The sequence below is a fragment of the Theropithecus gelada genome, chromosome X (genome assembly GCF_003255815.1).
Source record: "Theropithecus gelada isolate Dixy chromosome X, Tgel_1.0, whole genome shotgun sequence".
In the NCBI taxonomy this organism is placed as follows: Eukaryota; Metazoa; Chordata; class Mammalia; order Primates; family Cercopithecidae; genus Theropithecus; species Theropithecus gelada.
This window is the reverse complement of record NC_037689.1, coordinates 79,611,148-79,635,429: the sequence shown is the minus strand read 5'-3', so window position 1 is coordinate 79,635,429 and position 24,282 is coordinate 79,611,148. Positions and strand designations below refer to the sequence as shown.

The following is a 24,282-nucleotide window of genomic DNA, read 5'->3' as shown; positions in this document are numbered from 1 at the left end:
TCTCTGTACATGGCCTATCATGACTTCTTCAGCCTCAACTGTACCTCATGACCTTTTAGCTGTAATAATTCACTGTTTGTTTTTGTTGTTGTTGTCATTTTCTGTTTCATATTTTACATTTAAGAAAGAGAGAATCTGATTGATCTGATTGGGCCAGCTAATTTTTTCAAGCCAGCCCATACAGGCCAGCTTACATCCTTAGAACAAGTCTTTCTCCCTACCCTACCACAAAAATTTGGCTGTGGCAGGGGGAAGGAGGACAGGCAGAATCATATGGTAGAAAATGTGGCTATGTAGGCGGCATCGGCTTTGGGCAAGGACATTTTACTTAGAATAGAGTGTGGGTAAAACTTGTACTTTAACTAATATGTTCATGAAAGAAAATTACAGAGGTCCACAAGAGCCTAAGACAGTGGCATCTAACATGAGATACAAAGAAAGAAAGTGGCTGAGGCACTGGTGCCCACAGCAAAGGAACACTGGGAGTTAATCTAAGCCTGAAAAAGGGCCTCAGATCTGTACAGTAGAAAGGCTGGGGCTCCCTTACGGGGATACTTATTGTACATCTACTTTGGGCCAGACACTTTACATTTACTCACTCATTTATCTGGTCTCATATCATCCTTAAAGAGTAATTATTATTATTATTATCTTTTTTTTTTTTTGAGATGGAGTCTTGCTCTGTTGCCCAGGCTGGAGTGCAATGGCATGATCTCAGCTCACTGCAATCTCTGCCTCCCAGGTTCAAGCCATTCTCCTGTCTCTACTTCCCAAGTAGCTAAGATTACAGGTGCCTGCCACCACGCCCAGCTAATTTTTGTATTTTTATTTTATTTTATTTTTTTGAGATGGAGTCTCGCTCTGTTGCCCAGGTTGGAGTGCAGTGGCGCGATCTCGGCTCGCTGCAAGCTCCACCTCCTGGGTTCACGCCATTCTCCTGCCTCAGCTTCCAGTGTAGCTGGGACTACAGGCGTCTGCCACCACGCCCGGCTAATTTTTTTTTTTTTTTTGGTATTTTTTTTTTTTTTTTAGTAGAAACAGGGTTTCACTGTGTTAGCCGGGATGGTCTCGATCTCCTGACCTCGTGATCCGCCCGCCTTGGCCTCCCAAAGTGCTGGGATTACAGGCGTGAGCCACTGCGCCCGGCCTAAAGAGTAATTATTTTTAACCAAATTGTACAAATGAAGAAACTGAAACTGGAAGAATAACAGCAAACTATCTAAACTAATGAACAAATAATTGACAGAGAAAATATATAAGCCTAGGGAGCATAAACTCTATTCTACACGTTCTTGTTAGTGAGCAGGAAGCCCCCATAGGTGGGTATAGATAGTGGTCTTCTTTGTGGAGATAGGTCCCCAACTAGAAAATCATACAAATGTCTTGGGGAGTTGAGCTAGTCTTCTGGGGTCATCTGAGTTGCCATGGGAAATTGGGCAATTCATGTAAGCCCTAGCAATAAACCACATATGGGAGGATCAGAGACTTGGGGAATGCATGCTACCAGGGAGAAGATATGTAATAACAATTATTTTTAAAAATGACCTCCTGTTTTCCCCTCCATTAACAGCTCAAAGAATCCTTCCTTTGGTAGCCTATAGGCATCAATCAAAGTCCTGGAAATCAGCCCTCAGTAATGATAATTTTATTGAATCGTGAGAGAAAGACTGAGGGAGTGGAGCACAAGCAAGTTCATTTTGGAGTTTTTCCTCCATGTTAAGGGGGAGACGAATCCAGAAGACAATGATCCATATTCTCAGAGAGAAGCAGATCTGAGACTTCTACTTCCTCTTCCGCATGCTCTCCAAGGGGCAGGCCAGGGAGTGCGCAAGGACTGTGGCTCAGCTTCTGCTGCCCTCCATGCCTCCATCTTGGGGCTATAGTGCCACTCCCAATAGTGCTTTCATTGGGGGATAGAGTGGGCATGGGAAGAGCAGATGCCTCAATTTCCCCACCTGTAACCTGGCATAAGAGCAATTGCCTCCCACAGTTGGGGGGAAGGTCAATTGTGATGAGGGATACAGGAGCAACTGTGAACTATAATTTGTCCACCCACAGGTGTTTGGAGGGGATGTCCTGAAATGCATTTTTAATTCTTTTTATTTTTTATTTTTATTTTTGGTGGGTACATAGTAGGTGTATATAGGGTATATGGGATATTTTGATACAAGCACAAAATGTGTACTAGTCACATCAGAGTAAATGGGGTATCTCTCATCTCAACCATTTACCCTTTATGCTACAAACCAATTACACTCTTAGTTATTTTAAAATGTACAATTAAATTATTGTTGACTATAGTCATTCTATTGTGCTATCAAATACCAGATCTTATTCATTCTTTCTATTTTTTTGTACCCATTAAGCATCCCCACTTCTCTCACCAAACTCCTACTACCCTTCCCAGCCTGTGGTAGCCATCATTCTACTCTCTATCTCCATCAGTTCAATTGTTTTAATTTTAACTCCCACAAATAAGTGAGAACATGTGAGTTTGTCTTCCTGTGCCTGGTTTATTTCACTTAACATAATGATCTCCAGTTCCATCCATGTTGTTGCAAATGACAGAACCTCATTCTTTTTTATGGCTGAATATTGCTCCATTGTGTATATGTACCACATTTTCTTTATCCATTCATCTGTTGATGGGCACTTAGGGTGCATCAAATCTTCACTACTGTAAGTAGTGCTGCAATGAAAATATATCTCTTAGATATACTAATTTTCTTTCCTTTGGGAATATGCCCAGCAGTGGGATTGTTGGATCATATAGTAGCTATATTTTTAGTTTTCTTGTGAAACCTCCAAACTGTTTTACATAGTGGTTGTACTAATTTACATTCCCACCAACAGTGAACAAGTGATCCCTTTTCTCCAAATTATCACCAGCATGTATTATTGCCTGTCCTTTGGATAAAAGTGGGTGGATTGCCTGAGCTCAGGAGTTCGAGACCAGCCTGGGCAACACAGTGAAACCCCATCTCTAATAAAATACATAAGAAATTAGCCAGGTGTGGCGGCGTGTACCTGTAGTCCCAGCTACTTGGGAGGCTGAGGCAGAAGAATTGCTTGAACCCAGGAGGCGGAGGTTGCACTGAGCTGAGATCGCACCACTGCACTCCAGACTGGGCGACAGAGCGAGACTCCATCTCAAAAAAAAAAAAAAAAAAAAAGCCATCTTAACTGGGGTGAGATGGTAGCTGATTGTGCTTTTGATTTGCATTTCTCTGATGATCAATGATGTTGAGCACATTTTCACCTACCTGTTTGCCATTTGTATTTCTTCTTTTCAGAAATGTCTATTCAGATCTTTTGTCCATTTAAAATCAGATTATTAGATTTTATTTTCTATAGAGTTGTTTGAGCTCCTTATATATTTTGGTTATTAATATCTTGTCAGATGTATAGTTTGCAAATACTGTCTTCCATTCTTTGTGTTGATTCTTCACTTTGTTGATTGTTTTCTTTGCTGTGCAGAAGCTTTTTATCTTGATGTTACCCCATTTGTCCATTTTTGTTTTGGTTGTCTATGCTTGTGGGATATTCCACAAGAAATGTTGGCCCAGACCAATGTCCTGGAGAGCTTCCTGAATGTTTTCTTGTAGTAGTTTCATAGTTTGAGGTCTTAGATTTAAGTCTTTAATCCATCTGGATTTGATTGTTTTTTTGTGTGTGTGTGGGTTTTTTTGTTTGTTTGTTTTTTCTTTTTGTTTTTTTGTTTTTGAGACAGAGTCTCGCTGTGTCGCCCAGGCTGGAGTGCATTGGTGCGATCTTGGCTCACTGCAACCTCCGCCTCCCGGGTTCAAGCGGTTCTCCTGCCTCAGCCTCCCGAGTAGCTAGGACTACAGGCATGTGCCACCACGCCCAGGTAATTTTTTGTATTTTTAGTAGAGACGGGGTTTCACCGTGTTAGCCAGGATGGTCTCGATCTCCTGACTTCGTGATCCACCCACCTCAGCCTCCCAAAGTGCTAGGATTACAGGTGTGAGCCACCGTGCCTGGTTTGGTTTGATTTTTGTACACAGCAAGAGATAAGTGTCTAGTTTCATTCTTCTGCATATAGATATCCAGTTTGTCCAGCACCATTTATTGAAGAGACTATCCTTTCCTCAATGTATGTTGGGGCCTCTGTTGGCACCTCTGGCACCTCTGTTGAAAATGAATTTACTGTAGATGTATGTATTTGTTTCTGAGTTCTCTATTCTGTCCCATTGGTCTATACATCTATTTTTTATGCCAATACTATGTTGTTTTGGTTACTATGGCTCTGTAGTACAATTTGAAGTCAGGTAATGTGATTCTTCCAGTTTTGCTCTTTTTGCTCAGGAGAGCTGTGGCTTTTTTGGATCTTTTGTGGCTCCATATAAATTTTAGTATTTTTTTTTTCTGTTTCTGTTGGAGAATGTCATTGGCATTTTGATAGGGATTGCATTAAAACTGTAGATTGCTTTGGGTAGTATGGACATTTTAACAATATTGATTCTTCCAATACACGAACATGGAATATCTTTCCATTTCTTTGTGTCCTCTTCAATTTCTTGCATCAGAGTTTCATAGTTTTCATTATAGAGATCTTTCACTTCTTTGGTTAAGTTAATTCCTAGGTATTTAATTTTATTTGTAGCTATTGTAAATGAGATTTTTTCTTGATTTCTTTTTCAGATTCTTTGCCATTGGCATATAGAAATGCTACTGACCTTTGTATGTTGATTTCGTATCCTGCAACTTTACTGAATTTGTTTATCAGTTCTAATGGTTTTTTGCTAGCATATTTAGGTTGTTCCCAATATGATAATATCTGTAAACAAGGATAATTTGACCTCTTCCTTTCCAATTTGGATACCTTTATTTCTTTGTCTTCTCTGATTGCCCTAGATAGGACTTCCAGTACAATGTTGAATAACAGTGCTGAAAGGGGACATCCTTGTCATTTTACAGATCTTAGAGGAAAGACTTTCCATTTTTCTCCATTCAGTATACTACCTGCAGTTCCGCTATATATGGCTTTTATTGTGTTGAAGTATGTTTCTTCACTACCCAATATTTTGAAGGTTTGTACTATGAAGGGATGCTGAATTTTACCAAATGCTCTTTCAGTATTAATTGAAATGATCATATGATTTTTGTCCTTCATTCTGTTGATACGATGTATCACATAGATTGATTTGTGTACATTGAACCACCCCTGCATCCCTGGGATAAATCCCACTTGGTGGTGATGAACTATCTGCTCAACATGTTGTTGAATTTGGTTTCCTAGTATTTTGTTGATGGTTTTTGCATCAATGCTCATCAGGATATTGGCCTGTAGGTTTTGTGGTGTTTTTTTGTTTTGTTTTGTTTTTGTTTTTGTTTTTTTCATAGTGTGTTTTGGTGCCTGATTTTGATATCGGGGTAATACTGACCTCATAGAATGGGTTTGGGAGTATTCCCTCCTCCTCTGTTTTTCAGAGTAGTTTGAGCATGATTTGTTTAGTTCTTCTTTAAATGTTTGGTAAAATTCATCAGTGAAACCATTGAGTTCCAGGTTGTGCTTTGCTGGCAGACTTTTTATTATGGTTTTGATTTTGTTACTTGTTATTGGTCTGTTCAGGTTTTGGAATTCTTTCTGATTCAATCTTGGTAGATTGTATGTGTCTAGGAATTTATCCATTTCTTCTAGGTTTTCCAATTTGTTGGCATATAATTGCTCATAGTAGCCCATAATGATCCTTCTAATTTCTGCACTATTGATTGTAATGTCTTCTTCTTCATCCACGATTTTATTTATTTTGGTCTTCTCTCTCTTTTTTCCTTAGTATGGCCAAAAGTTTGTCAATTTTATTTATCTTTTCAAAAAACCAACATTTTGTTTTGTTGATCTTTTGTATTTTTTTGATTCAATTTCATTTATTTCTGCTCTAATGTTTATTATTTCTTTTCTTCTCCTAACTATGGATTTGGTTTGCTCTTGCTTTTGTAGTTCTTTAAAATGTACCATTAGATTTTTTGTTTGAAGCTTTCTTTTTTTGATGTAGGCACTTACAGCTATAAACTTCCCTCTTAGTATTGTTTTTGTCGTGTCCCGTAAAGTTTTGGTATGTTGTGTTTCTGTTATGGTTTATTTCAATAATTTTTTTCAATTTCTTTCTTAATTTCTTCATTGATCCACTGGTCATTTAGGAGCATATAATTTAATTTCCATGTGTTTGCATAGTTTTCAAAATTCCTCTTGCTATTGATTTCTATTTTATTTCATTGTGGTCAGAGAAGCTATTTGATATAATTTCATTTTTTTGAGTCTGATCTTATTTACTTGTTACTCAAAAAATTTTATTTCTGACTGGATTCAGGCTTAGAAGTAGAAGCTCGCAGAGAGGAAAGTCTTCATCTCTTCGCAATTTGTTCTTGGCACTTCTCTTTAGCCTCCTTCATTCTCTTGGCCAAAAGTTTAGCATATTCTTCAGTCTCTTCCTTATTTTTCTTAGCACCCTGCTTCTTCAGAGCAATACACCACCATTTGTGTTGCAGGACACATGAATTAACAAGATGCTGAATCTTGGATGCTTTGGTCCTAGGTTTCTTACCTTCTTTGTTTAAGGGCTTTCTTACAACATACTGGCAGACATCATCTTCTTTAGAGAGGTTGAGAAGTTTGCAGATTCTGCTAGCTCTTTTGGGCCCCAGGCAACGAGGCACCATAGTATCAGTCAGTCCAGAAATATCCTTCTCTCCCTTTTTTTTTTTTTTTTTTACAGTAACCAAGATGAGAATGCTCAGATTGGCATCCACAACGCAACCACAAACTGATTTTCTCTTTCTCTCTCCAGTTATCCTTGGTCTGTAACAGGAATGCCCCTCACTCAGTAGCAAGCAAGCCAACACAGCCACAGGTCAAGACACCCTGCTTCATGGGGAGACCTTGTTTGTCGTTCCCACCACTGATTTGGACCACATAACCCTTTCATTCTTCACCCAGAGCCTCAGCAGCAACTTCTGTGGCCATGCACTTCTCAAAAAGTATGAAGTTTGCATTCATCATCCACTTCAATGAGTTTCTGGCAGCAAGTGGCTGGGAAGGAGATGTTCAGCTTCATCTTGAAGCAGCTGAACGCCTCTGAGGCGCCACAGAAAATAGCTATAATTTCAATTTTTAAAATGTTTTAAGACTGTTTCATGGCCTAACATAAGGTCTATCCTTGAGAATGATCCATGTGGTGAGGAGAAGAATGTGTATTCTGCAGCCTTTGGCTGGAATGTCCTGTAAATATCTATTAGGTCCCTTTGGTCTATAGTACAGATTAAATCCAATATTTCCTTGTTGATTTTCTGTCTGGAAGATCTGTCCAATGCTGAAAGTGGGGTGCTGAAGTCTCCAACTATTATTGTATTTGGACTTATCTCTCTCTTTAGCTCTATATATCTGGGTGTTGCAGTATTGGGTGCATAGGTGTATATATATTTAAAATTGTTATATTCTCTTGCTGAGGATATAACATCTCCGTTATAGTGATGTTCTCTGTCTCTTCATAAAGTTTTTGTTTTGAAATCTATTGTGTCTGATATAAAAACAGCTACTCCTGCTCTTTTTTGGTTTATATTTTAATGTGAACTATGGTATATCTTTTTCCATCCCTTCATTTCAGACTATGTGTGTCTTTATAGGTGAAGTATGTTTGTTTTAGGCAACATATCTTATTTTTTCATCCATTCAGCCACTCTATGTATTTCAATTGGAGAGTTTAGTTCATTTACATTTGATGTTATTATTAATAAGTAAGGACTTTTGCTCTTTGTTTTCCAGTGGTTTTGTGGTCTTCTCTTCCTTCTTTTCTTCCTTCCTGTATTCCCTTTAGTGAAGGTGATTTTCTCAGGTGGTCTGATTTAATTTCTTGCTTTTTATTTTTAATGTATCCATAGTATGTTTTTTGATTTGAGATTACCATGAAGCTTGCCAATAATATCTTGTAACCCATTATTTTAAACTGATGACAATATAACACTAAGTGCATAGTGTGAACAAGAATAATTTGACCTCTTCCTTTCCAATTTGGATGCCTTTGTTTCTTTGCCTTCTCTGATTGCCCTAGCCAGGACTTCCAGTACTATGTTGAATAACAGTGCTGAAAGTGGGCATCCTTGTCATTTTCCATTCTCGCTAAAAAAGAAAAAACTAATGAAAACCCTACACTTTAATTTTGTCCTCCTGTTTTTAAGTTTATTGTGTGTGTGTGTGCATGTATGTGTGTGTGTGTGTGTGTGTGTATATATATATATATTTTTTTTTTTTTTTTTTGAGACGGAGTCTTGCTCTGTAGCCCAGGCTGGAGCAGAGTGGTGCAATCTCAGCTCACTGCAACCTCCACCTCCTGGGTCCTGGTTCAAGTAATTCCCCTGCCTCAGCCTCCTGAGTAGCTGGGATTACAGGCACGTGTCACCATGCCCAGCTAATTTTCTTTTTGTATTTTGGGTAGAGACAGGATTTCACCATGTTGGCCAGGCTGGTCTTGAACTCCTGACCTTGTGATCTGCCCACCTCAGCCTCCCAAAGTGCTGGGATTACAGACGTGAGCCAACATGCCTGGCCTATATCTTGTACTATTTATGTCTTTGAAAAGTTTCTGTGGTTATTATTTTTCTTTTTTTTTTTTTTTTTTTTTTTGAGACTGAGTCTGGCTCTGTCGCCCAGGCTGGAGTGCAGTGGCCGGATCTCAGCTCACTGCAAGCTCCACCTCCCGGGTTTACGCCATTCTCCTGCCTCAGCCTCCGGAGTAGCTGGGACCACAGGCGCCCGCCACCTCGCCCGGCTAGTTTTTTGTATTTTTTAGTAGAGACGGGGTTTCACCGTGTTAGCCAGGATGGTCTCGATCTCCTGACCTTGTGATCCTCCCGTCTCAGCCTCCCAAAGTGCTGGGATTACAGGCTTGAGCCACCGCGCCCGGCTGTGGTTATTATTTTTCTTCAGTTCATCATTTAGTCTTTCTACTCAAGATATGAGTTGTTTACACACCTCAATTACAGGGTGATACCATTCTATGTTTTTCTGTGTACTTACTATTACCAGTGAGTTTTGTACCTTCAGATGAATGCTTATTGCTCATTAACAGCCTTATCTTTTAGACTGAAGAACTTTCTTTCGCATTTCTTATAGGGCACATCTCATATTGATGAAATCCCTCAGCCTTTTTTTGGTCTCAGAAGTCTTCGTTTCTCCTTCATGTTTGAAGGACATTTTCACCAGATATACTATTGTAGGGTAAATGTTTTGATCCTTCAGCACTTTAAATGTGTCATGCTACTCTCTCCTGGCCTGTAAGACTTCCACTGGAAAATCTGCTGCCAGATATATTGGAGCTCCATGGTATGTTATTTGTTTATCTTCTCTTGCTGCTTTTAGGATCCTTTCTTTATTCCTGACCTTTGGGAATTTGTTTATTAAATATTTTGAGGTAGTCTTCTCTGGGTTAAATCTGCTTGGTGTTCTATAACCTTCTTGTACTTGAATACTGATCTCTTTCAATAGATTTGGGAAATTCTCTGTTATTATCCTTTTGAATAATTTTTCTACCCCTGTCTCTCTCTTTACCTCCTCTTTAAGGCCAATAACTTCTAAGTTTGCCCTTTTAAGGCTACTTTCTAGATCTTGTAGGCATGCCTAATTCTTTTTATTCTTTTTTCTTTTGTCTCCTCTGACTGTGTATTTTCTTTTTTTTTGTTTTTTTTTTTTTGTTTTTTCAAATGTTTATTTTATGTACAAAGAACTATCATGGTTTTTCACTGAGTAGATGGCCTTGGATAATCCTTTGAAGGAAGATCATTTAGTCCAACTTAATGAAACCGATATCCTTCGCGTACTGACGGAAACACTGGCGGCACATATTGAGGCCGTATTTCCGGATCAGACCCTGCCGGTTTGAACACACGCGACAAGAGCGAGAACCCTGGCCGAATTTTCGCGGGTGGCTCCAGTACAGCTGCTGGTGACCCATCTTGCTCTCAGAAGTGCAACGAGGTAAAAGCTGACTGTGTATTTTCAAATAGCCCATCTTCAAGCTCACTAATTCCTTCTTCTGCTTGATCAATTCTGCTATTAAAAGACCCTGATGCATTCTTCAGCATGCCAGTTGCATTTTTTAGCTCCAGAATTTCTGCTTGACTCTTTTTAAATTATTTTAATCTCTTTGTTAAATTTACCTGATAGGATTTCGAATTCCTTATCTGTGTTATCTTGAATTTCTTTGACTTTCCTCAACACAGTTATTTTGAATTATCTGTATGAATTATCTGTCCCTGGTGCCTTATTTAGTTTGTTTGGTGAGGTCGTGTTTTCCTAGATGGTCTTGATGCTTTTAGATGTTCATTGGTGTGTAGGCAGTGAAGAGTTAATATCTATCATAGTCTTCACAGTCTGGGCTTGTTTGTACCTGTCTTTCTTGGGAAGACTTTCCAGGTGTTCAAAGAGATTTGAGGGTTTTAATCTATATTTTTGGTCTCTGCAGTCATATTTATATTAGGAAGCACTGTAAGCCCAGTAATGCTGTGGTTCTTGTAGCCTCATAAAGGTACCACCTTAGTGGTCTTCGATACGATTCTGAAGAATTCTCTGGATTACCAGGCAGAGACTTTTGTTCTATTCCCTTACTTTCTCCCAAACAAATGGAATCTCTCTGTTTGTGCTGAGCTGGTTGGAGCTAGTGGAGGAGTGATACAAGTACCTCTGTGACCACCACCATTGAATCTGCTGGGTCAGACCTGAAGGCAGCATGGTACTGAGTCTTGCCCAAGGCCCACAATAACCACTGCATTGCTACCACTGTTGGGTCCAGAGATGCTGTCTGGGAGCCAGGGCCTGGAGTCAGAAACTTTAGTAATCTACCTGGTTCTCTATTCTACTGCAGCTGAGTTGGCACTCAAACCACAGGACAAAGTCCCTCCCACTCTTTCCTCCCCTTTCCACAAGCAGAGAACTCTCTCACCATGGCCACCACCACCTTAGGCCTGTGGTGAGTACTCCCTGGCTTCCACTTAAGTTCACCGAAGGCCTAAGAGTTCTTCAGTCAGTTTATGGTGAATGCCTCCAGGCCTGAGATACTCCTTTCATGGCAGTGGGCTCCCCTCAGGCCCAGGGCAGGTCCAGACATGCCATACCAGAATCACAGCCTAAAATCGGAGACCCCAAACAGGCTCTTGGTGTGTGGCTGAGCTGGCACCTAAGCTGCAAGAGAGCCAAAGTCCTCTTTACTCTTGTTTCCTCTTTTCTCAAACAGAAGGAGTGTCTCCCTGATACAGCTTATATCTGCGTCCCCACCCAAATTTCATGTCGAGTTGTAATCCCCAATGTTAGAGGTGAGACCTGGTAGGAGGTGACTGGAACATGGGAGTAGGTTCTAATGGTTTAGCACCATCCCCCTAGTGCTGTTCTTGATAGAGTTCTCACGAGAATTGGTTATTTAAAATTGTGTAGCACCTCCCCTCTCTCTCTCTCTTCCTCCTGCTCCAGCCATGTGAGAAGTGCTGGTTCCCCCTTCACCTTTTGCCATTATTTTAAGTTTCCTGAGGCCTCCCCAGAAGCCGAGCAGATGACCAGCATCGTGCTTCCTGTACAACCTGTGGAAATATGAGCCAATTAAACCTCTTTTTCTTTGTAAATTACCCAGTCTCTGGTATTTCTCTATAGCAGTGTAAGAACTAACTAATACAAAAAATTGGTACCAAGGAGTGGGACATTTCTATAAAGATTCCTGAAAATGTGGAAGCAGCTTTGGAACTGCTGCTGGTAATGGGCAGAGGTTAGAAGTGTGGAGGGCTCAGAAGAAGACAGGAGGATGAGGGAGAATTTGAAACTTCCTAGAGACTTGTTAAATTGTTGTGACCGAAATGCTGATAGTGATATGGACAATGAAGACCAGGCTGAGGAGGACTCAGATGGAGATGAGGAACTTATTGAGAACTGGAGCAATGGTCACTTTTGTTATGCTTTGCAAAGAACTTGGAGGCATTGTGCCCCTGCTCTAGGGATCTGTGGAACTTTGAGCTTGAGAGTGATGATTTAGGGTATCTGGCAGAATAAATTCATAAGCAGCAAAGCATTCAAGATGTGACCTGGCTGCTTCTAACTACCTATGTTCAAATGTGTGAGCAAACAAATAATGTAAAACTGGAACTTATATTTAAAAGGGAAGCAGAGCATAAAAGTTTGGAAAATCAGCAGCCTGGCCATGTGGTGGAAAAACAAAGCCATTTTCAGGGGAGGAACTCAAGCAGGTTACAGAAATTTGCATAACTCAAAGGAAAGCAAATACTGGTAACCAAGACAATGGGAAAAAGGCTTCCAAGGAATTTCAGAGTCCTTTGTGCTAGCACTTCTCATCACAGGTCCAGAGACCTAGGAGAGAAGAATAGTTTCATGGGCTAGGCACAGGGGTCTTGTGTACTGTGCAGCCTTGGGACACTGCTCCTTCCATCCCAGCTGCTCCAGCTCCAGCCATGGTTGAGAGGGTCCCAGATACAACTTGGACTGCTGCACCAGAGGGTGTAAGCCATAAGCCTTGGCAGTTTCCACATGGTGTTAAGCCTTCAGGTGTGCACAGTACAAGAGTTGAGGCTTAGGAGGCTCCCCCTAGATTTCAGAAGATGTTTGGAAAAGCCTGGGTGTCCAGGCAGAAGCCTGGTGCAGAGGCAGAGCCCTCATGGAGAGCCTTTGCTAGGGTAGTGCAGAGGGGAAATGTGGGGTTGGAGCCTCCACACAGAGTCCCCACTAGGGCACTGCATAGTGGAGCTGTGAGAAGAGGGCCATCATCTTCCAGACCCCAGAATAGTAGATCTACTGACAACTTGCACCATGTGCCTGGAAAAGCTGCAGATATTCAATGCCAGCCCATTAAAGCAGCTGTGTGGGCTATACCCTGCAAAGCCTCAGGGGTGGAGCTGCCCAAGGTCTTGGGAGCCCAGCCCTTGCACCACTATACCCTGGATGCAAGACATGGAGTCAAAGGAGATTATTTTGGAGCTTTAAGATTTAATGGCTGCCCTGCTAAGTTTTGGACTTGCATGGAGCTTATAGCCCCCATTTTTTTGGTTGATTTTTGCCTTTTGGAATGGGAGTATTTATCCAATGCCTGTAGCCCCATTGTTTCTTGGGAGTAACTAACTTGTTTTTTATTTTACAGGCTCATAGGCAGAAGGGACTTGCCTTGTCTCAGATGAGACTTTGGACTATGGACTTTTGAGTCAATGCTGAAATGAGTTAAGACTTTGGGGGACTGTCAGGAAGGCATGATTGTATTTTGAAATGTGAGAAGGACATGACATTTTGGAGGGGCCAGGGGCAGAATGACATGGTTTGGATCTGTGTTCCCACCCAAATCTCATGTTGAAATGTAATCCCCAATGTTGGAGGTGAGGCCTGGTGGGAGGTCACTGGAACATTGGAGTGGTTTCTAATGGTGTAGCACCATCTCCCCCAGTGCTGTTCTTGTGATAGAGTTCTCATGAGATCTGGTTGTTTAAAAGTGTGTAGCACGTCTCCCCTCCCCTCTTCCTCCTGCTTTTGCCATGTGAGAAGTGCTGGCTCCCCCTTTGACTTCTGCCATGCTTTTAAGTTTCCTGATGCCTCCCCAGAAGCTGAGCAGATGGCCAGCATCATGCTTCCTGTACAGCCTGCAGAATCATGAGCCAATTAAACCTCTCCTTTATAAACTACCCAGACTCAGTTATTTATAGCAGTGTGAGAATGGACTAATACACTCCCTGTAACCACCACAGCCTGGAATGTGCTGGGTTATGCCTGAAGCCAGCATATTTCTGAGTCTTCCCCAAAGTCCATGGTAAGTATTACCAGGATATCACTACTGATTATTCAGAGCCCAAGAGCTCTTCAGTTAGCAGGTGATTAATCTTGCCAGGACTGTGTCTTTCCCTTCAAGGCAGCCATTCCCTTCTGGCCCAGGGTGTGTCTAGAAATGTCATCTGGTAGCCAGGGCTTGGAATGGAGGCCTCAGGACTCTGCCCAGTGCCCTTTCCTACTGTGGCTGAGCTCATATCTAAGTTGCAAAACAAAGCCCTCTTTACTCTTTCCTCTCTTCTCTTTAAGCTGAGGGAAGGAGTCTCTCCTGGAGCTGTAAGCTGCCCTGCCTGGTGTTGTGGCCTAGACTGTCATTCAAGTTTATTTAGGATGCTAGAGCAGTTTATCCCATTGTGGTGGGGCTTGCCAGAATTCTGGTTCCAACCACTGGGATGGGTGATTCCCCTCTGGCTAGGGCTGGTATAAATGCTCCCTCTATGGGTGCCAGCTGAATTGTGCCCAGTGTTGCTTTCTACTGTGAGAGGACAGCACTGAGTTCTAATGTAAGTCCCACAATCACTGCACTCTCCCTTTCCCAAGTACACATATTCTCTCTCCACACCATACTGTCACTGCCAGGAGATGAGAGAGATGTAGTGTCTACAACTGACGACTGCCTTTCTTACCCTCTTCTGGGCCTCTTTCAGTGATATGAAGCTAAAACCAGGTACTGTGATCACTCACCTGATGACTGATTCTTATGAAGGGACTTTTATTGTGTGGATAGTTGTTTAATTTGGTGTTTCTGTGGGGAGGACAATCAATGGAGGCTTCTGTTTAACCATCTTGCTCCTCCTCTTCCTCCTCCTTCTTTTCCTCCTCCTCCTCCTTCTCCTCCTCCGCCTCCTCCTCCTCCTTCTTCTTCTCTTTTGAGATGGAGTTTCACTCTTGTTGCCCAGGCTGGAGTGCAGTGGCACGGTCTCAGCTCATAGCAACCTCCGACTCCCAGGTTCAAGCTTCTCTCTTGCCTCAGACTCCTGAGTAGCTGGGACTACAGGTACGTGTGACCATATCCAGCAAATTTTTGTATTTTTAGTAGAGACGGGGTTTCACCATGTTGGCCAGGCTGGTCTTGAACTCCTGACCTCAAGTGATCCACTTGCCTTGGCCTCCCAAAGTGCTGGAATTACAGGCATGAGCCACTGTGCCCAGCCGTTCTGCCTCCTTCTTACTGGGCTTGTGTTTATTGAGAGGTTTTATGATTTCTGATTCAGTCTTCTTACTAGTTATTGATATGTTAATATTTTCTATTCATGATTCAGTCTTGGTAGGTTGTGTGTTTCTATGAATTTATCTATTTCTAGTTTGTTCAATTTGTCGGTATACAACTGCTCATAGTATATTTTTAACTGTCATTTAAATTTCTTTGGCATCAGTTGTAATGTTCCATTTTTTTCATTTCTGATTTTAGTTATTTGAATCTTCTCTTTTTTTCTTAGTTAATATAGCTAAAAGTTTTTTCTTTCTTTCTTTTTTTTTTTTTTTTGGTACAGACAGAGTCTTGCTATGTTGTCCAGACTGGTCTCAAACTCCTGGCCTCAAGCAATCCTCCCACCTTGGCCTCCCAAAGTGCTGGGATTACAGGTGTGTGCCACCATGACTGGCCTAAGGATTTGTCAATTTTGTTGCTCTTGTTAAAACAACTCTTAGTTTCATCGATGCATTCTATTCTCTATTCCCTTTATCTCTGATTAATCTTTATTATTCCCTTCCTTCTGCTAGCTTTGTATTTAGATTGTTATTGTTTTCCTGGTTTCCTGAAGTATAAAGTAAGGTTGTTGATTTGAGATGTTTCTTTTTATAATGTATGTGTTTACACATATAAACTTGACACTTAGCTTTTGCTGCATCCCATAAGTTTTGATGTGTAATATTCTCATGTTCATTTGTCTCAAGATATTTTCTAATTTCCCTCATGACATCCTTTCTGGCCCATTGACTGTACATGAATGTGTTATTATTTATTAAAATATATTTTAAGCCTTTTTTAAAAGAATGTGTTATTTAAATTCCACATATTTGTGGATTTTCCAGTTTTCATTCTTCTGTTCATTTCTGGTTTTATTTCATTGTGATTGGAAGATATATTTTGCATAATTTCAATCTTTTTGAATTCGTTAAGATTTGTTTTGTGGTCTAACGTGAAGTCTTTCCTAGAGAAGGTCCCATGTTCATATTCTGTTCTTTTTGGGTGGACTGTTCTATATGTCTGTTAGGTCCAACAGGTCTACAGTTTTGTTCGGGTCCTTTATTTTCTTAATGACTTTTTGTCTAGTTGCTCTATCCGTTCATTATTAAAAGTAAGGTATCAAAGTCTCCTATTACTATTACTATTTTGCTGTCTATTTTTCATATTTTTTGCTGTCTCTTTTCTTGTTTAATTCTGTCAAAGTTTATATATTTAGGAGCTCTGATGTTTGTTGCATGAATATTTATAATTTTTTTAATGAATTGTCTCTTTTATTACTATATAATGTCCTTATAACAGTTTTTGACTTAAAGCTTATTTTGTCTGATATTAGTACAGTCATCCTGCTCTGTTTGGTTACCATTTTTATGTAGTATCTTTTTCCATCCTTTCACTAAGTCTATGCATGTCCTTAGATCTAAGGTGAGTCTCCTATAGATAGCAAACAGGTGGATCCTGATTTTTTATCCATTCAGCCAACGTATGTATTTTGGGGAGTTTAATCCACTTACATTTAAAGTAATTACTGATAGAGAAGTACTTCTTATTGCCATTTTGTTGTTTTCTGTATGTTTTGTCCCTTTGCCCTCCTTTCTTCTCTTAATGCCTTCCTTCATGTTTCACTGTTTTTTTTTCTTATAGTGACCTGCTTGATTTCCTTCTCATTTCCTTTTGTGTATATTCTATAAGTATTTTCTTTGTGATTACCATTGCAACTACATAAAATGTTTTAAAGTTATAACATTCTATTTCAAGCTGACAACAAGTTAACAACAAAAACTTTACTCCTTTACAGCGTCACTCCCCTATTTTATATTATTGATGTCACAAATTACATTTTTAAAGATATGGGCTCTCACTCTGTCACCCTGGCTGGGAGTACAGGTGTGCATCACCATTCCTGGTTAATGCTTTTTAACTGAATTTGCTTCATAGAGATGGGGTCTCACTATGTTGCCCAGGCTGGTCTCAAGCTTCTGGCCTCAAGCAGTTCTCTAACTTTGACCTCCCAAAGTGCTGACATTACATGCGTGAGCCACCATGGCTGGCCATGTTTACTGTATGTTTTATTACAGGCTGAATTGTGGTTCCTCAACATTTATATGTTGAAAGCCTAACCCCCAGTACCTCAGATTATCACTGTATTTACAATAGGGCCTTTGGGGTAAGTAAGTAAAAATGAGGCTATTAGGGTGGGCTCTGATCGAATCTGACTGATGTCCTTATTAGACTAAGACACACTGAGAGACACCAGGATGTGCATGCATAGAGAAAAGACCATGCGAGGATGCAACGGGAAGGAAGCCATCTGCAAGACAAGAAGAAAGGACTTAGGAGAAACTAAACCTGCTAACACCTTTATCTTGAACTTCTAGACTCTGTAAGTGTGAGGAAACACAATTCTGTTGTTTAAACCACCCTTTATGTTATATTTTGTTATGGCAGCCCTAGCATACTAATATGTGTCTTTTATATATATAGTATTTTATATATACATATATATTTATATGCCCTAGCATATTAATACATTATCTTTTTTGTTTCTCACTTCCTCCATTAGTGCTTCCTTTTGTGATTAATTGATTTTTTTTGTTAGTGTACCATTTGAATCCCTCTTTGTTTCTTTTTCTGTGTATTTTCAGTTTTTTCCTTGGTGATTATCCTGGGGATTACAATTGCTGTCTTAACTTTGTAACACTCAACTTTGAATTAATACTTAGCTTCAATAGTACTAGAAAACTCTGACCCCTTACAGCTCTGTCTCTCTTTTATGTTGTTATTGTCACAAATTACACCTTTATACATTGTGTACCCATTAGCATAACTTTAAAATTATTATTTTATATCTTTGTCCTTTAAATTCTACGGAATAAAATGGTTACAAACCAAATAAGCACTACTACTGGCTTTTTATACTTACCTATTATATTAGGTAGCTAGGGCTGTCATAACAAAGTATCACTGACTGAGTGGCTTAAACAATAAAAATTTATTTTCCAATAGTTATAGAGAATAGAAGTCCTGGATCTAGGTGTCGACCAGGTTAGTTCCTTTAGCAGCCTCTCTCCTTGGCTTGTAGATGGCCATCTTCTCCCTGTGTCTTTGCATAGTTTTTCTTCTGTTGGTATCTGTATTCTAATCTCTGCTTCCTGTAAGGATACTAGTCATATGGGATTAAGTCCAACTCCAATGACCTTTTTTTAACTTAATTACTTCTTAAATACTCTTTCTCCAAATATAGTCACATCCTGAAGTACTGGAAGCCAGGACTTTCATACATAAATTTTGGTGGACACAATTCAGCCAATAACACTTGTGTATCTACCTTTACCATTGTTCTTTATTTCTTTGGCTATCCTTGAATTACTTTCTGTTTTCCTTTTATTTCAGTCTGGAAGACTCTCTTTGGCTTTTTTTTTTTTTTTTTTTTTTTTTTGAGACGGAGTCTCGCTTTGTCGCCTGGGCTGGAGTGCAGTGGCCGGATCTCAGCTCACTGCAAGCTCCGCCTCCCGGGTTTACGCCATTCTCCTGCCTCAGCCTCCCGAGTAGCTGGGACTACAGGCGTCCGCCAACTCACCCGGCTAGTTTTTTGTATTTTTTAGTAGAGACGGGGTTTCACCGTGTTAGCCAGGATGGTCTCGATCTCCTGACCTTGTGATCCACCCGTCTCGGCCTCCCAAAGTGCTGGGATTACAGGCTTGAGCCACCGCGCCCGGGTCTCTTTGGCATTTTTAAAAAATAAATCTTATTGTGTATTCAGGTTTAAAACATGTTATAGAATACATGTAGATAGTAAAATAGTTACTGTGGTGAAGCAAATTAACATATTTATCATCTCACATAGTTACTTATTTTGTGACAAGAACAGCTAAACTCTACTTAGTTGACAAGAATCTTTAACACAATTTTATTAACTACAGTCCTAATGTGGTATGTTAAAACTCTAGACTTGTTCATCCTACATATCTGCTACTTTGTATCCCTTGACCTACATTTTCCTGTTTCTTCCCTATCCCTACCCATGGTAACCACTGTTTCATTCTCTCTGTACTATATATTTGACTTTTAAAAAATAGAGTGCACAATATAAACAAGATTATGCTATATTTTTCTTTCTTTATCTGGCTTATTTTACTTAGCATCATGTCCTCCAGGTCCATCCATTTTGTGGCAAATGGCAGTATCTCCTTTTTAAAGGCTGAATAATATTTCATTATATATGTGGGTTTGTATAAATAAGTTCACACACATATCTATATACATATATACACATTTTCTTTATCCATTTGTCCATTGATGGACACTTATGTTGTATCCATATTGTGGCTATTGTGAATAATGCTTCAATGACTTGAGAGTGCAGATATCTTTACAAGATGGTGATTTCATCTCCTTTCAGTATATACCCAGAAGAAGGATTGGCTCTAGTGTTTGTTGTAGGGCATGTCTACTAGTGATAAATATAATCAGTTTTTGTTTATCTAGAAATGTCTTAACTTTTCCTTCATTTTTCTTTCTGAAATGTACCCTTTAGTAGAAATATATTATTATAATTCCTACACAAAAACTAGGTTCCTTGCTTTTCTAAATGGTGAGTCAAGTTCATTTTCCATCTAGCCAATTGTGTTCAGCAAAGAAATATTAAACAGGGTGAAATTCAAAGTGGATCTTGTGGCACAGTGGATAAGGACAAGACAGTTGTGGTCAAATAAATCTGGAGTTGAGTTCCAGGTCTACCAGTTATTTAGGGTGTGACCCAGAATGGCTTCTTTCATTTTTCAAAAACAATAGACTTTACTTTTTAGAACAGTTTTAGGTTCACAGCAAAACTGAATGAAAAGTACAGGGAGATCCCACATACTCCTTCTCACACACATGCATAGCCTCCCTCACTATCAACGTTCCACACCAGAAGTGGTATATGTATTTCAAATTGATGAACCAACCTTTACACACCATTATCACTCAAAGTCCATAGTTTAAATTTTCATTCTTGATTTTGTACATTCTATGGGCTTTGACAAATGTATACACTACTATAGCATCATACAGAATGAGTGTTGAATTTTCTCAAATGATTTTTCTGCATCTATGGATATGATCATACAATTTTTTTCTTTTTAGCCTATAGATGTGATGGATTACGTCAATTGATTCTCAAATGTTGAACTAGCCTTGCATACATGGAATAAATCACACATGGTCAAGGTGCATAATTTTTATTCATTATGGATATTTACTAATATTTTGATGGGGATTTTTTGCATCTACATTCATGAGATGTTGGCCTGTAGTTTTCTTTTCTTTCTTTTTACTTTTTTTTTTTTTTTTTTAGAGAAAGTCTAGCTCTTGTCCCCCAGGCTAGAGTGCAATGGCACGATCTCGGCTCACTGCAACCTCTGCCTCCCAGGTTCAAGCGATTCTGCTACCTCAGCCTCCTGAGTAGCTGGGATTACAGGCGCCTGCCACCACGCCTGGCTAAATCTTGTATTTTTTTTTTTTTTTTTTTTGAGACAGAGTCTCGCTGTGTTGCCCAGGCTGGAGTGCAGTGGCCGGATCTCGGCTCACTGCAAGCTCCGCCTTCCAGGTTCACGCCATTCTCCTGCCTCCGCCTCCCGAGCAGCTGGGACTACAGGCACCCGCCACCTCGCCCGGCTAGTTTTTTGTATTTTTTTAGTAATGGGGTTTTGCCATGTTGGCCAGGCTGGTCTCGACCTCCTGACCTCCAGGTGATCCGTCCGCCTAGGCCTCCCAAAGTGCTGGGATTACAGGCTTGAGCCACCGCACCCAGCCGGTTTTCTTTTCTTGTAATATCTTCATATGGTTTTGGTTCTTCGGTAATGGTGGTCTCATAGAATAAATTAGGAAGTGTTCCCTCTGCTTCTACCTCCTGGAAGAGACTGTAGAGAGTTTATATAATTTCTTCCTTAAATGTTTGGTATAATTCACCAGTGACCCCTAGTGCCATCTGTTTGGGAAGGTTATTAATTATTGATTCAGTCCCCTCCACAGCCCCGATGGGCAGGCGGACTGCCCTGAGGCAAACTTCTGCGCTGCCCACAAGTGCACGCAGAAGAGCACGCAGTACAACCTGGCCTTCTTCAGGTTCCCGTGGGCCCCGGCCAGATGCCAGAAGTGGGTGGAGAATTGTAGGAGAGTAGACTTAGAAGATAAAACACCTGATCAGCTAAATAAACATTATCGATTATGTGCCAAAGATTTTGAGACCTCCATGATCTGCAGAACTAGTCCTTATAGGACAGTTCTTCGAGATAATGCAATACTAACAATATTTGACCTTACCAGTCATTTGAACAACCCACATAGTAGACACAGAAAACGAATAAAAGAACTGAGTGAAGACAAAATCAGGACACTGAAACAGAAAAAAAAATTGATGAAACTTCTGAGCAGGAACAAAAACATAAAGAAACCAACAATAGCAATGCTCAGAACCCCAGTGAAGAAGAGGGTGAAGGGCAAGAATGAGGACATTTTACCTCTAACCCTTGAAGAGAAAGAAAACAAAGAATACCTAAAATCTCTATTTGAAATATTGATTCTGATGGGAAAGCAAAACATACCTCTGGATGGACATGAGGCTGACGTAATCCCAGAAGGTCTCTTTACTTCAGATAACTTTCAGGCATTGCTGGAGTGCCGAATAAATTCTGGTGAAGAGGTTCTGAGAAAGCTGTTTGAGACAACAGCAGTTAACACGTTGTTTTGTCCAAAAACACAGCAGAGGCAGATGCTAGAGATCTGTAAGAGCTGTATTCGAGAAGAAACTCACAGGGAAGTGAGAGACTCACACTTCTTTTCCATTATCAGTGATGATGTAGTGGACATAGCAGGGGAAGAGCACCTACCTGTGTTGGTGAGGTTTGTTGATGAATCTCATAACCTAAGAGAGGAATTTATAGGCTTCCTGCCTTATGAAACCGATACAGAAATTTTGGCTGTGAAGTTTCACACTATGATAACTGAGAAGTGGGGATTCAATATGGGGTATTGTCGTGGCCAGGCTTACATTGTGTCTAGCGGATTTTCTTCTTCTTTTTTCTTTTTCTTTTTTTTTCTTTTTATTTTATTTTTTATTTTTATTTTTATTTTTTGAGACGGAGTCTCTCTCTGTCGCCCAGGCTGGAGTGCAGTGGCGCAATCTTGGCTCACTGCAAGCTCCCCCTCCCGGGTTCGCGCCATTCTCCTGCCTGAGCCTCCCGAGTAGCTGGGACTATAGGCGCCCGCCACCGCGCCCAGCTAATTTTTTGTATTTTTAGTAGAGATGGGGTTTTGCCATGTTAGCCAGGATGGTCTCGATCTCCTGACCTCGTGATCCGCCTGCCTCAGTCTCCCGAAGTGCTGGGATTACAGGCGTGAGCCACCTCGCCCCGCGGATTTTCTTCCAAAATGAAAGTTGTTGCCTCTAGACGTTTAGAGAAATATCCCCACGCTATCTACACACTCTGCTCTTCCTGTGCCTTAAATATGTGGTTGGCAAAATCAGTACCTGTTATGGGAGTATCTGTTGCATTAGGAACAATTGAGGAAGTTTGTTCTTTTTTCCATCGATCACCACAACTGCTTTTAGAACTTCACAATGTAATTTCTTTTTCAGAACAGTAAAGAAAGGGGTAAAGAACTGAAGGAAATCTGCCATTCTCAGTGAGAAATATTAGATGGAATAACTGTATAGCTGGCCGAGCATTTGTACTCTGCAGCGCAGTAACAGATTTTAATTTCATTGTTACTATTGTTGTTCTTAAAAATGTCCTTTTATAAGAGCCTTTGGGAAAAATCTCCAGGGACAAACCTCTGATGTCTTCTTTACAGGCGGTAGCTTGACTGCAGTACTGCATTCACTCAACGAAGTGATGGAAAATGTTGAAGTTTATAATGAATTTTGGTTTGAGGAAGCCACAAATTTGGCAACCAAACTTGATATTCAAATGAAACTCCCTGGGAAATTCCGCAGAGCTCACCAGGAATCTCAGCTAACCTCTGAGAGTTACTGTAAAGAAACCCTAAGTGTCCTAACAGTGGAGCACATTATTCAGGAACTTAAAGATATATTCTCAGAACAGCACCTCAAAGCTCTTAAATGCTTATCTCTGGTACCCTCAGTCATGGGACAACTGAAATTCAACACATCGGAGGAACACTATGCTGATGTGTACAGAAGCGACTTACCCAATTCCGACACACTGTCAGCTGAGCTTCACTGTTGGAGAATCAAATGGAAACACAGGGGGAAAGATATAGAGCTTCCATCCACCATCCATGAAGCCCTCCACCTTCCTGACATGAAGTTTTTTCCTAATGTGTATGCGTTGCTGAAGGTCCTGTGTATTCTTCCTGTGATGAAGGTTGAGAATGAGCAGTATGAAAATGGATGAAAGCTTCTTAAAGCATATTTGAGGATCATTTTGACAGACCAAAGGTTGAGTAACTTGGCTTTGCTTAACATAAATTTTGATATAAAACACGACCTGGATTTAATGGTGGACACATATATTAAACTCTACACAAGTAAGTCAGGATTTCCCACAGATAATTCTGAAACCATGGAAAACACCTAAGAGACTTTTAAAAATAGGCTTTCTTATATTTGATATTTGGAAGAAAAGTCATACAGTGTATGTAGGTCACTTAATCACTAAATATCTTTGCCTATAGGGCTCCACTGAATACCTTAGCCATTGATAATCTACCTGTTTAAATGTCCCTGTTTGAACTCTCATACTTTGAAGACCTACCTGTTCTTCCAGAAGAGAACATTGAAAGTGTCACGCTTCCTTCTGTGTGATCTCTGTTGACAGCACTCTGGAATTGTTTTAGTTAAGTCATTTTAGACATAGCATTTATTGTCACTGTGGATCTCTACTTGTTGGGCATTATGAATTCTTTGAAGAAATATATTTTGAAGAGGTGTGGGAGGAAGGAATACATTTTATTTTTATTTTTATTTTTTTTGAGACGGAGTCTCGCTCTGTCACCCAGGCTGGAGTGCAGTGGCCGGATCTCGGCTCACTGCAAGCTCCGCCTCCCGGGTTCACGCCATTCTCCTGGCTCAGCCTCCCGAGTAGCTGGGACTACAGGCGCTCGCCACCTCGCCCGGCTAGTTTTTTGTACTTTTTAGTAGAGACGGGGTTTCACCGTGTTAGCCAGGATGGTCTCGATCTCCTGACCTCGTGATCCGCCCGTCTCGGCCTCCCAAAGTGCTAGGATTACAGGCTTGAGCCACCGCGCCCGGCCTAGGAATACATTTTAT

At 40.5% G+C, this 24,282-nt stretch overlaps 3 pseudogenes across 1 annotated transcript; 1 reads left to right on the top strand and 2 right to left on the bottom strand.

The window, feature by feature from the left end:
- Nucleotides 1–6,312: 6,312 nt before the first annotated feature.
- On the bottom strand, nucleotides 6,313–7,076 carry LOC112616130 (annotated as a pseudogene).
- A 2,601-nt stretch (nucleotides 7,077–9,677) lies between these two features.
- Nucleotides 9,678–10,005, bottom strand: LOC112615852 (annotated as a pseudogene). The gene has a single exon (XR_003117485.1). The product of XR_003117485.1 is annotated as a 40S ribosomal protein S29 pseudogene (transcript).
- Nucleotides 10,006–17,061: 7,056 nt separating this feature from the next.
- Nucleotides 17,062–23,590, top strand: LOC112615181 (annotated as a pseudogene).
- Nucleotides 23,591–24,282: the final 692 nt, after the last annotated feature.